A 12,932-nucleotide genomic window follows, 5' to 3' on the forward strand; every position below is an offset into this window, starting at 1 on the left:
TTAAGACTAAATGTATTCAAGTTCTTTTTGACAATTTATTTTGTATTAATGCTAAGTTGACAGATACGGCAACAATGTTGTGTAACATTGTTGCTGCTTTCTTTTGACTTTAAAAAACGTTTTGTTTATGCTTATTCCGTATATTATCGATTACGCTTATTTTGTATATTATTGATTTTATTGGTTTAGCTGATTCAGAATTTATTGTTTCGAAATATTGATTTAGCATTGGCAACGGAAGCAACATCAGTGCGATCGTAGTTATGTTATTGTTTCAAGTATTTCTGGACAATAATGCTGATGTCGTCGTCAGCGTTAATGGCAACATTAGGGTGAAGGTACGTAACTCCTCCCCCTTTTGTCTAGGATTCTCCTGAATTCTGTATTTATTTTGGATTGTTCTTAGTTTTAGAAAAACATATATAATAGTAATGCTTAAAATTATTATTATTGCAATTGTGCTTGTATCTGAAATTATGTTCCTTATTTTTAGTTCTTGTATTTCTTTAATATTTTTTATTTCTCTTATTACTATTTCCTTGAATGATGGTGTGCTTGAAAAATTATAATTTTTTTTCATGTTATCTTCGTCAAATTTTTGAATATATATTTCTTGTTTGTTTGAATATTGTTCATCTTCTATTATGATTGTACAGTTTATAAAGTCAATAAGAGTGTTGTTTTCTATTGTGTGAGTTATTTCTCTTTCATTACATTTCTCTTTTATTAACATTTTATTTGCATTTTGTATGAGTATCGTGCCATCATTTATTACCTCTACTACTGTTTTGAAGTCTTTTATTAGTTTACAATTATTTTCCGTTATACAATTTTTGCTTAGCTTAAGTTCTCTTAGAGTTTTTTCGTTTTCAAACTTGTAGGTTTTGTTATTTATGTTTATTATTTCTTCGATTTCTGCGTCTATTTTCTCATTATTACTGTTAGTAATAGGAATAATGCGTATGATTTTAGTAGTGATGATGTCAATGGGAATTTTGATAGCGATAACTATATTTCCCTCATGAATCATTACATCCATTTTTATTAATTTAATTTTATAAAAATCGATACTGTATTTACTTAATTCCTCGTTTGTATGGATGAAATAGTTTGTATCTAGCCGAGGCTATAGAGTCCAGTATGATATCTATTTTCTCATTCAGAAATTTTAATTTCCTCCTATATTAAGTAGTCCCCGTTTCTGTCTGATCCGGGTATTTGGTGTTATAGACCCGATCTTTGACCTAAGAGTTTGTATTTCTATGTCGAGTTCGTATTTATCTTCTCTTGTAATTGTCTTTATATTCTGTTCCATTTGACTTATCAATTCCAAAATTTCCGCTGGGTTGATCAAATGTAGTACGATTTATGTGTTGTTGACTATTTCTACTTGGGATACTTCTATGGGTATGAATCCGATTTCAGTTTGAAGGGGATGGGGATGATTGTTTTAACATTACGACACTTATTAAATACGTCCCCATATGTTGATTTTGGACGGTGATAGTCCATCAGCTTAGTTTTTATCTGTTGCCAAGATGCGTCAGGTCCTATCTCCCGGATGTAATTTCCTGTTGTTCCAAGAATTTTTTCATTCATCACAATGGCCATGGATAAACGTATTAGCTGCTGGTTATTCCTGGGGCATAAATCAAGTATTGCTTCCACGGATGCGGAAAATGCTGTCACCGAATGGTCCTTGTCTAGCGGTTTTAGTTGCCGAAATTGTGCCAATATGTCTTTCGGAGTAAGCAAGATTTGTTGTTCAGGTTCTTGTATTTGTTGTTGTATTTGCTGCTGTTGATGAAGTTGGTTGATAGCCATTTCTTGTCTTCCAACTGCTTCACTTAGTTCATTAATTTGTTCTTGTTCCATTTGTAAATTTCGATTTGCGTCGAAACTTCTTGTCTATTCATAAATTTTTAGATAAAATCTTCGCTGTTTTTTTTTTTTTTTTTTTTTTTTTTTTGCGAACTGTTATTAGTTGTTTTGACACACTAATTTTAATGTCTGGTTCTTTTCTTAGTATCTTTTGATGCTAAGTTCCGCGACTGCGCCAATTACGGGTATGAAAAAATGAAAAAATTAAAATGACAAGAGCTTTGGCTTAATGCCACTTTATTCTTCTTCTGTGATCTTAAGACTAAATGTATTCAAGTTCTTTTTGACAATTTATTTTGTATTAATGCTAAGTTGACAGATACGGCAACAATGTTGTGTAACATTGTTGCTGCTTTCTTTTGACTTTAAAAAACGTTTTGTTTATGCTTATTCCGTATATTATCGATTACGCTTATTTTGTATATTATTGATTTTATTGGTTTAGCTGATTCAGAATTTATTGTTTCGAAATATTGATTTAGCATTGGCAACGGAAGCAACATCAGTGCGATCGTTGTTATGTTATTGTTTCAAGTATTTCTGGACAATAATGCTGATGTCGTCGTCAGCGTTAATGGCAACATTAGGGTGAATTCTGTATTTATTTTGGATTGTTCTTAGTTTTAGAAAAACATATATAATAGTAATGCTTAAAATTATTATTATTGCAATTGTGCTTGTATCTGAAATTATGTTCCTTATTTTTAGTTCTTGTATTTCTTTAATATTTTTTATTTCTCTTATTACTATTTCCTTGAATGATGGTGTGCTTGAAAAATTATAATTTTTTTTCATGTTATCTTCGTCAAATTTTTGAATATATATTTCTTGTTTGTTTGAATATTGTTCATCTTCTATTATGATTGTACAGTTTATAAATTCAATAAGAGTGTTGTTTTCTATTGTGTGAGTTATTTCTCTTTCATTACATTTCTCTTTTATTAACATTTTATTTGCATTTTGTATGAGTATCGTGCCATCATTTATTACCTCTACTACTGTTTTGAAGTCTTTTATTAGTTTACAATTATTTTCCGTTATACAATTTTTGCTTAGCTTAAGTTCTCTTAGAGTTTTTTCGTTTTCAAACTTGTAGGTTTTGTTATTTATGTTTATTATTTCTTCGATTTCTGCGTCTATTTTCTCATTATTACTGTTAGTAATAGGAATAATGCGTATGATTTTAGTAGTGATGATGTCAATGGGAATTTTGATAGCGATAACTATATTTCCCTCATGAATCATTACATCCATTTTTATTAATTTAATTTTATAAAAATCGATACTGTATTTACTTAATTCCTCGTTTGTATGGATGAAATAGTTTGTATCTAGCCGAGGCTATAGAGTCCAGTATGATATCTATTTTTTCATTCAGAAATTTTAATTTTATTATTTGATCGTTATATAAGATTTCGTTTCTAAGTTCGTTATTGTACGTATTTGTGTTATTAAGTGTGTTAGTTATTTTCTCACGATCATCTATTATTGTCTCTTTTAGGTTATTAATGGATTTTTGGATATTATCGTTTATATTTATTTGTTGGTTAATAGTATTTATGATTTGGTGATTATTTTCTTGATGGTTTATGAGATGCTGTAAAATGTTTTGGCGATCCGAGCCGTCCATGACACCGAACAGCCATTTTTGTACTGTTCCTCCTATATTAAGTAGTCCCCGTTTCTGTCTGATCCGGGTATTTGGTGTTATAGACCCGATCTTTGACCTAAGAGTTTGTATTTCTATGTCGAGTTCGTATTTATCTTCTCTTGTAATTGTCTTTATATTCTGTTCCATTTGACTTATCAATTCCAAAATTTCCGCTGGGTTGATCAAATGTAGTACGATTTATGTGTTGTTGACTATTTCTACTTGGGATACTTCTATGGGTATGAATCCGATTTCAGTTTGAAGGGGATGGGGATGATTGTTTTAACATTACGACACTTATTAAATACGTCCCCATATGTTGATTTTGGACGGTGATAGTCCATCAGCTTAGTTTTTATCTGTTGCCAAGATGCGTCAGGCCCTATCTCCCGGATGTAATTTCCTGTTGTTCCAAGAATTTTTTCATTCATCACAATGGCCATGGATAAACGTATTAGCTGCTGGTTATTCCTGGGGCATAAATCAAGTATTGCTTCCACGGATGCGGTAAATGCTGTCACCGAATGGTCCTTGTCTAGCGGTTTTAGTTGCCGAAATTGTGCCAATATGTCTTTCGGAGTAAGCAAGATTTGTTGTTCAGGTTCTTGTATTTGTTGTTGTATTTGCTGCTGTTGCAGCTGTTGATGAAGTTGGTTGATAGCCATTTCTTGCCTTCTAACTACTTCACTTAGTTCATTAATTTGTTCTTGTTCCATTTGTAAATTTCGATTTGCGTCGAAAAATTCTTGTCTATTCATAAATTTTTAGATAAAATCTTCGCTGTTTTTTTTTTTTTTTTTTTTTTTGCGAACTGTTATTAGTTGTCTTGACACACTAATTTTAATGTCTGGTTCTTTTCTTAGTATCTTTTGATGCTAAGTTCCGCGACTGCGCCAATTACGGGTATGAAAAAATGAAAAAATTAAAATGACAAGAGCTTTGGCTTAATGCCACTTTATTCTTCTTCTGTGATCTTAAGACTAAATGTATTCAAGTTCTTTTTGACAATTTATTTTGTATTAATGCTAAGTTGACAGATACGGCGACAATGTTGTGTAACATTGTTGCTGCTTTCTGTTGACTTTAAAAAACCTTTTTTTTATGCTTATTCCGTATATTATCGATTATACTTATTTTGTATATTATTGATTTTATTGGTTTAGCTGATTCAGAATTTATTGTTTCGAAATATTGATTTAGCATTGGCAACGGAAGCAACATCAGTGCGATCGTTGTTATGTTATTGTTTCAAGTATTTCTGGACAATAATGCTGATGTCGTCGTCAGCGTTAATGGCAACATTAGGGTGAAGGTACGTAACTCGCGTGAAGCATCCATCCGGTACATTTCGTTCATAGAATTTGCAACAGCACCTTCGTATGACGGGGCAGTTTTATATATAAGTATAGTCAATTTTTTCTCTACTTCGTCGTAGAATTCTAATAGTGTCATACTACCCTGACGAAGAGTGGATAACTCTTGCTCAATTAAGTAAATCGGACGTTCGTCCGAGTACACGAAATCCAGGCGGGCAATTATGGCTTTAAAGTTTAAAACAGTATTAAAAGATGATAATACCATATCGGCTGAACCTTTTACTTTTACATGCGATTCATGTTTGCCTTCGAATTCAGGTAGAGATTTCACGACGTCTAAGGACTCATAGCACTGACATTGTGGATTTATTTATTTATTTATTTATTTATTTTTTTTTTTGTAAGACACAACTTCAGAGGTCGATATTAAAAATTTATCGTTAATATCAGAAATTTGTTTTTCAAACTGGTCTCTTTGGACCCTCAAAATATCCAACCACTCGGTTTTGCAAAAACTTGGCTCAAAACCGAATATCCGTAATACTGAAATCTTATATGATCAATACCAATTTTTTTGAAATGTTAGACTTTGTGGAGGAGTGCTTGTAGCAGTTCACAATTCCATTGTGTACCTACTGTCTTATGCTGTGATATATATATATATATATATATATATATATATATATATATATATATATATATATATATATATATATATATATATATATATATATATATATATATATATATATATATATATATATTTCTTTCGAAGGATCCTAAGTCCATAGGAAGAATAGAACGGACTGATGGCAAATGGACGGACTCTGGACTAGAGACTCTTAACCTGCTAGCCAACACACACTTCCCTGGCTGTATCGACACGGCAAGCAATCGGCAAACCGATCAAGTGCATCGTGATCATACGGCTAGAGACCAAAACCTGGCTAACAGAATAGTAAGCTTACCCAAAATTAAGTGGGCTATGGATACATTCAAGCCTTTTAAATCTCCAGGACCAGACGGTATTATTCCCGCTATGATCCAGCGTTTCTCAGCGTCAATAACCCCAATACTGGGGGAGATTTTCAAAGCTTGTCTGTGTCTATCCTACATTCCGGAATCATAGAGAGAAGTCACAGTCACTTATATCCCCAAAGCGGGGAAACCGAGTAACTCACTTCCCAAGGACTATAGACCGATAAGTCTCTCATCCTTCTTATTGAAAACTTTGGAAAGGCTGATAGACATAGAGATCAGATCTCTAATACCCAAGACCGTCATTAGCACTGCTCAGCATGCCTATATGAAAGGTAAATCTGTTGAAACAGCGCAACACGATGTCGTAGGATATATAGAGAAGAACATGAATGGTTCCTTATTCACCTCGGCTGCCTTCTGAAAGGTAAATCTGCTGAAACAGCGCAACACGATGTCGTAGGGTATATATAGAAGAACATGAATGGTTCCTTATTCACCTTGGCTGCCTTCTGAAAGGTAAATCTGCTGAAACAGCGCAACACGATGTCGTAGGGTATATAGAGAAGAACATGAATGGTTCCTTATTCACCTTGGCTGCCTTTTGAAAGGTAAATCTGCTGAAACAGCGCAACACGATGTCGTAGGGTATATAGAGAAGAACATGAATGGTTCCTTATTCACCTTGGATGCCTTCTTCGATATTGAGGGAGCCATTAATAATGTCACGCTAGAATCCATTCATGATTCATTATCAAAACTTAAAGTACCCCAACTCTTCATAGACTGGGTTGATACCATGCTTAGCAGCAGAATCATCAACTCGAGCATTGGGGAAACATCCGTTATGAAATCGGTCACTAGGGGCACTCCGCAAGGGGGTGTCCTATCACCATTACGTTGGCTTTGTATGATTTTGAATTCGCTTCATAGAATGTGAATTTTTATTATAACCACTTCCGAGCACTGAATGTAGTTCATTTCTATTTTTGTCCCTATCGCGAAGCTTGAGGCAAATTGATATCTTTCCCGATTTGATTCGACCTCTTGGGCTAACGCCAAGGCTGATGGTAAATCAGAGGGTCGGGCAGAAAAAAGTACGTTACTTAAATCTTTTTTGATGCCGGAAATGACAACGCGAATTACGGGTATGAAAAATTAAAAAAATTAAAATGACAAGAGCTTTGGCTTAATGCCACTTTATTCTTCTTCTGTGATCTTAAGACTAAATGTATTCAAGTTCTTTTTGACAATTTATTTTGTATTAATGCTAAGTTGACAGATACGGCAACAATGTTGTGTAACATTGTTGCTGCTTTCTTTTGACTTTAAAAAACGTTTTGTTTATGCTTATTCCGTATATTATCGATTACGCTTATTTTGTATATTATTGATTTTATTGGTTTAGCTGATTCAGAATTTATTGTTTCGAAATATTGATTTAGCATTGGCAACGGAAGCAACATCAGTGCGATCGTAGTTATGTTATTGTTTCAAGTATTTCTGGACAATAATGCTGATGTCGTCGTCAGCGTTAATGGCAACATTAGGGTGAAGGTACGTAACTCCTCCCCCTTTTGTCTAGGATTCTCCTGAATTCTGTATTTATTTTGGATTGTTCTTAGTTTTAGAAAAACATATATAATAGTAATGCTTAAAATTATTATTATTGCAATTGTGCTTGTATCTGAAATTATGTTCCTTATTTTTAGTTCTTGTATTTCTTTAATATTTTTTATTTCTCTTATTACTATTTCCTTGAATGATGGTGTGCTTGAAAAATTATAATTTTTTTTCATGTTATCTTCGTCAAATTTTTGAATATATATTTCTTGTTTGTTTGAATATTGTTCATCTTCTATTATGATTGTACAGTTTATAAAGTCAATAAGAGTGTTGTTTTCTATTGTGTGAGTTATTTCTCTTTCATTACATTTCTCTTTTATTAACATTTTATTTGCATTTTGTATGAGTATCGTGCCATCATTTATTACCTCTACTACTGTTTTGAAGTCTTTTATTAGTTTACAATTATTTTCCGTTATACAATTTTTGCTTAGCTTAAGTTCTCTTAGAGTTTTTTCGTTTTCAAACTTGTAGGTTTTGTTATTTATGTTTATTATTTCTTCGATTTCTGCGTCTATTTTCTCATTATTACTGTTAGTAATAGGAATAATGCGTATGATTTTAGTAGTGATGATGTCAATGGGAATTTTGATAGCGATAACTATATTTCCCTCATGAATCATTACATCCATTTTTATTAATTTAATTTTATAAAAATCGATACTGTATTTACTTAATTCCTCGTTTGTATGGATGAAATAGTTTGTATCTAGCCGAGGCTATAGAGTCCAGTATGATATCTATTTTTTCATTCAGAAATTTTAATTTTATTATTTGATCGTGATATAAGATTTCGTTTCTAAGTTCGTTATTGTACGTATTGATGTTATTAAGTGTGTTAGTTATTTTCTCACGATCATCTATTATTGTCTCTTTTAGGTTATTAATGGATTTTTGGATATTATCGTTTATATTTATTTGTTGGTTAATAGTATTTATGATTTGGTGATTATTTTCTTGATGGTTTATGAGATGCTGTAAAATGTTTTGGCGATCCGAGCCGTCCATGACACCGAACAGCCATTTTTGTACTGTTCCTCCTATATTAAGTAGTCCCCGTTTCTGTCTGATCCGGGTATTTGGTGTTATAGACCCGATCTTTGACCTAAGAGTTTGTATTTCTATGTCGAGTTCGTATTTATCTTCTCTTGTAATTGTCTTTATATTCTGTTCCATTTGACTTATCAATTCCAAAATTTCCGCTGGGTTGATCAAATGTAGTACGATTTATGTGTTGTTGACTATTTCTACTTGGGATACTTCTATGGGTATGAATCCGATTTCAGTTTGAAGGGGATGGGGATGATTGTTTTAACATTACGACACTTATTAAATACGTCCCCATATGTTGATTTTGGACGGTGATAGTCCATCAGCTTAGTTTTTATCTGTTGCCAAGATGCGTCAGGTCCTATCTCCCGGATGTAATTTCCTGTTGTTCCAAGAATTTTTTCATTCATCACAATGGCCATGGATAAACGTATTAGCTGCTGGTTATTCCTGGGGCATAAATCAAGTATTGCTTCCACGGATGCGGTAAATGCTGTCACCGAATGGTCCTTGTCTAGCGGTTTTAGTTGCCGAAATTGTGCCAATATGTCTTTCGGAGTAAGCAAGATTTGTTGTTCAGGTTCTTGTATTTGTTGTTGTATTTGCTGCTGTTGCAGCAAAATTCTTGTCTATTCATAAATTTTTAGATAAAATCTTCGCTGTTTTTTTTTTTTTTTTTTTTTTTTTTTGCGAACTGTTATTAGTGGTTTTGACACACTAATTTTAATGTCTGGTTCTTTTCTTAGTATCTTTTGATGCTAAGTTCAGCGACTGCGCCAATTACGGGTATGAAAAAATGAAAAAATTAAAATGACAAGAGCTTTGGCTTAATGCCACTTTATTCTTCTTCTGTGATCTTAAGACTAAATGTTTTAAGTTCTTTTTGACAATTTATTTTGTATTAATGCTAAGTTGACAGTACACGAAATCCAGGCGGGCAATTATGGCTTTAAAGTTTAAAACAGTATTAAAAGATGATAATACCATATCGGCTGAACCTTTTACTTTTACATGCGATTCATGTTTGCCTTCGAATTCAGGTAGAGATTTCACGACGTCTAAGGACTCATAGCACTGACATTGTGGATTTATTTATTTATTTATTATTTTTTTTTTTTTTTTTTGTTAGACACAACTTCAGAGGTCGATATTAAAAATGTATCGTTAATATCAGAAATTTGTTTTTCAAACTGGTCTCTTTGGACCCTCTAGGCTACCGAGATGGCAGAGTCAACGAGCGCACGTATGCTTTCTGCTGTCGTAATCATTATATTATTATTAGGTTTTCTGTCCACAGGAAATTGGCTACATAAATTTGTTAAGAGTTCAATTTCCTGGTCTAAATCTCGATTATTCACTACAAAATCAATCACTAACGTAACTATAATCTGATTCTGCCCGGTTTTTTTGTTAATGAATAATCGAGATTTAGACCAGGAAGTTGAACTCTCACTATTTGTTCTTTTTGTTTTTAATTATTTTAAAAGCTTCACTTTTTTATCCGGCTCTGGAGGACCAAATGTTTTTTGGCTTACTTTTTTGAGCCTTTCTAAATGTTGAGAAATATATTGTTTTTTAAATTAAGTTGTGTTTTATTTATTCATTAGATATTTTTGTGGTTAGTCCAATGTAGATATAATATTAGGTAAAAGTTTTATAAATTATTTTTAGTTCAATAGTTTGGAACTTGCGGTCGCGTTTACAATTAGATGAGACGAATTATTGTGTAATTTGCATCGCCACATCAAACTAGTTTTATCTGGTGACAATGCTTATTTATTGGAATTCTGCATTGGAATTTACCGGTGGCTGCATAAATGTATGTGTTTATATTATTTACTTCATTTTGTTTCTATAAATAACATCATGCTGCCGCCGGTAAATATCCAACAAGATGGGCAAAATTCATATACACTCGGTTTTGCAAAAACTTGGCTAAAACCGAATATCCGTAATACTGAAATCTTATATGATCAATACCAATTTTTTTGAAATGTTAGACTTTGTGGAGGAGTGCTTGTAGCAGTTCACAATTCTATTGTGTACCTACTGTCTTATGCTGTGATATATATATATATATATATATATATATATATATATATATATATATATATATATATATATATATATATATATATATATATATATATATATATATATATATATATATATATATATATATATATATATTATATATATATCTATATATATATATATATATATATCACAGCATAAGACAGTAGGTACACAATAGAATTGTGAACTGCTACAAGCACTCCTCCACAAAGTCTAACATTTCAAAAAAATTGGTATTGATCATATAAGATTTCAGTATTACGGATATTCGGTTTTAGCCAAGTTTTTGCAAAACCGAGTGTATATGAATTTTGCCCATCTTGTTGGATATTTACCGGCGGCAGCATGATGTTATTTATAGAAACAAAATGAAGTAAATAATATAAACACATACATTTATGCAGCCACCGGTAAATTCCAATGCAGAATTCCAATAAATAAGCATTGTCACCAGATAAAACTAGTTTGATGTGGCGATGCAAATTACACAATAATTCGTCTCATCTAATTGTAAACGCGACCGCAAGTTCCAAACTATTGAACTAAAAATAATTTATAAAACTTTTACCTAATATTATATCTACATTGGACTAACCACAAAAATATCTAATGAATAAATAAAACACAACTTAATTTAAAAAACAATATATTTCTCAACATTTAGAAAGGCTCAAAAAAGTAAGCCAAAAAACATTTGGTCCTCCAGAGCCGGATAAAAAAGTGAAGCTTTTAAAATAATTAAAAACAAAAAGAACAAATAGTGAGAGTTCAACTTCCTGGTCTAAATCTCGATTATTCATTAACAAAAAAACCGGGCAGAATCAGATTATAGTTACGTTAGTGATTGATTTTGTAGTGAATAATCGAGATTTAGACCAGGAAATTGAACTCTTAACAAATTTATGTAGCCAATTTCCTGTGGACAGAAAACCTAATAATAATATAATGATTACGACAGCAGAAAGCATACGTGCGCTCGTTGACTCTGCCATCTCGGTAGCCTAGAGGGTCCAAAGAGACCAGTTTGAAAAACAAATTTCTGATATTAACGATACATTTTTAATATCGACCTCTGAAGTTGTGTCTAACAAAAAAAAAAAAAAAAAATAATAAATAAATAAATAAATCCACAATGTCAGTGCTATGAGTCCTTAGACGTCGTGAAATCTCTACCTGAATTCGAAGGCAAACATGAATCGCATGTAAAAGTAAAAGGTTCAGCCGATATGGTATTATCATCTTTTAATACTGTTTTAAACTTTAAAGCCATAATTGCCCGCCTGGATTTCGTGTACTGTCAACTTAGCATTAATACAAAATAAATTGTCAAAAAGAACTTAAAACATTTAGTCTTAAGATCACAGAAGAAGAATAAAGTGGCATTAAGCCAAAGCTCTTGTCATTTTAATTTTTTCATTTTTTCATACCCGTAATTGGCGCAGTCGCTGAACTTAGCATCAAAAGATACTAAGAAAAGAACCAGACATTAAAATTAGTGTGTCAAAACCACTAATAACAGTTCGCAAAAAAAAAAAAAAAAAAAAAAAAAACAGCGAAGATTTTATCTAAAAATTTATGAATAGACAAGAATTTTGCTGCAACAGCAGCAAATACAACAACAAATACAAGAACCTGAACAACAAATCTTGCTTACTCCGAAAGACATATTGGCACAATTTCGGCAACTAAAACCGCTAGACAAGGACCATTCGGTGACAGCATTTACCGCATCCGTGGAAGCAATACTTGATTTATGCCCCAGGAATAACCAGCAGCTAATACGTTTATCCATGGCCATTGTGATGAATGAAAAAATTCTTGGAACAACAGGAAATTACATCCGGGAGATAGGACCTGACGCATCTTGGCAACAGATAAAAACTAAGCTGATGGACTATCACCGTCCAAAATCAACATATGGGGACGTATTTAATAAGTGTCGTAATGTTAAAACAATCATCCCCATCCCCTTCAAACTGAAATCGGATTCATACCCATAGAAGTATCCCAAGTAGAAATAGTCAACAACACATAAATCGTACTACATTTGATCAACCCAGCGGAAATTTTGGAATTGATAAGTCAAATGGAACAGAATATAAAGACAATTACAAGAGAAGATAAATACGAACTCGACATAGAAATACAAACTCTTAGGTCAAAGATCGGGTCTATAACACCAAATACCCGGATCAGACAGAAACGGGGACTACTTAATATAGGAGGAACAGTACAAAAATGGCTGTTCGGTGTCATGGACGGCTCGGATCGCCAAAACATTTTACAGCATCTCATAAACCATCAAGAAAATAATCACCAAATCATAAATACTATTAACCAACAAATAAATATAA

The sequence above is a fragment of the Musca domestica genome, unplaced genomic scaffold, assembly GCF_030504385.1.
Source record: "Musca domestica strain aabys unplaced genomic scaffold, Musca_domestica.polishedcontigs.V.1.1 81, whole genome shotgun sequence".
Lineage (NCBI taxonomy): Eukaryota > Metazoa > Arthropoda > Insecta > Diptera > Muscidae > Musca > Musca domestica.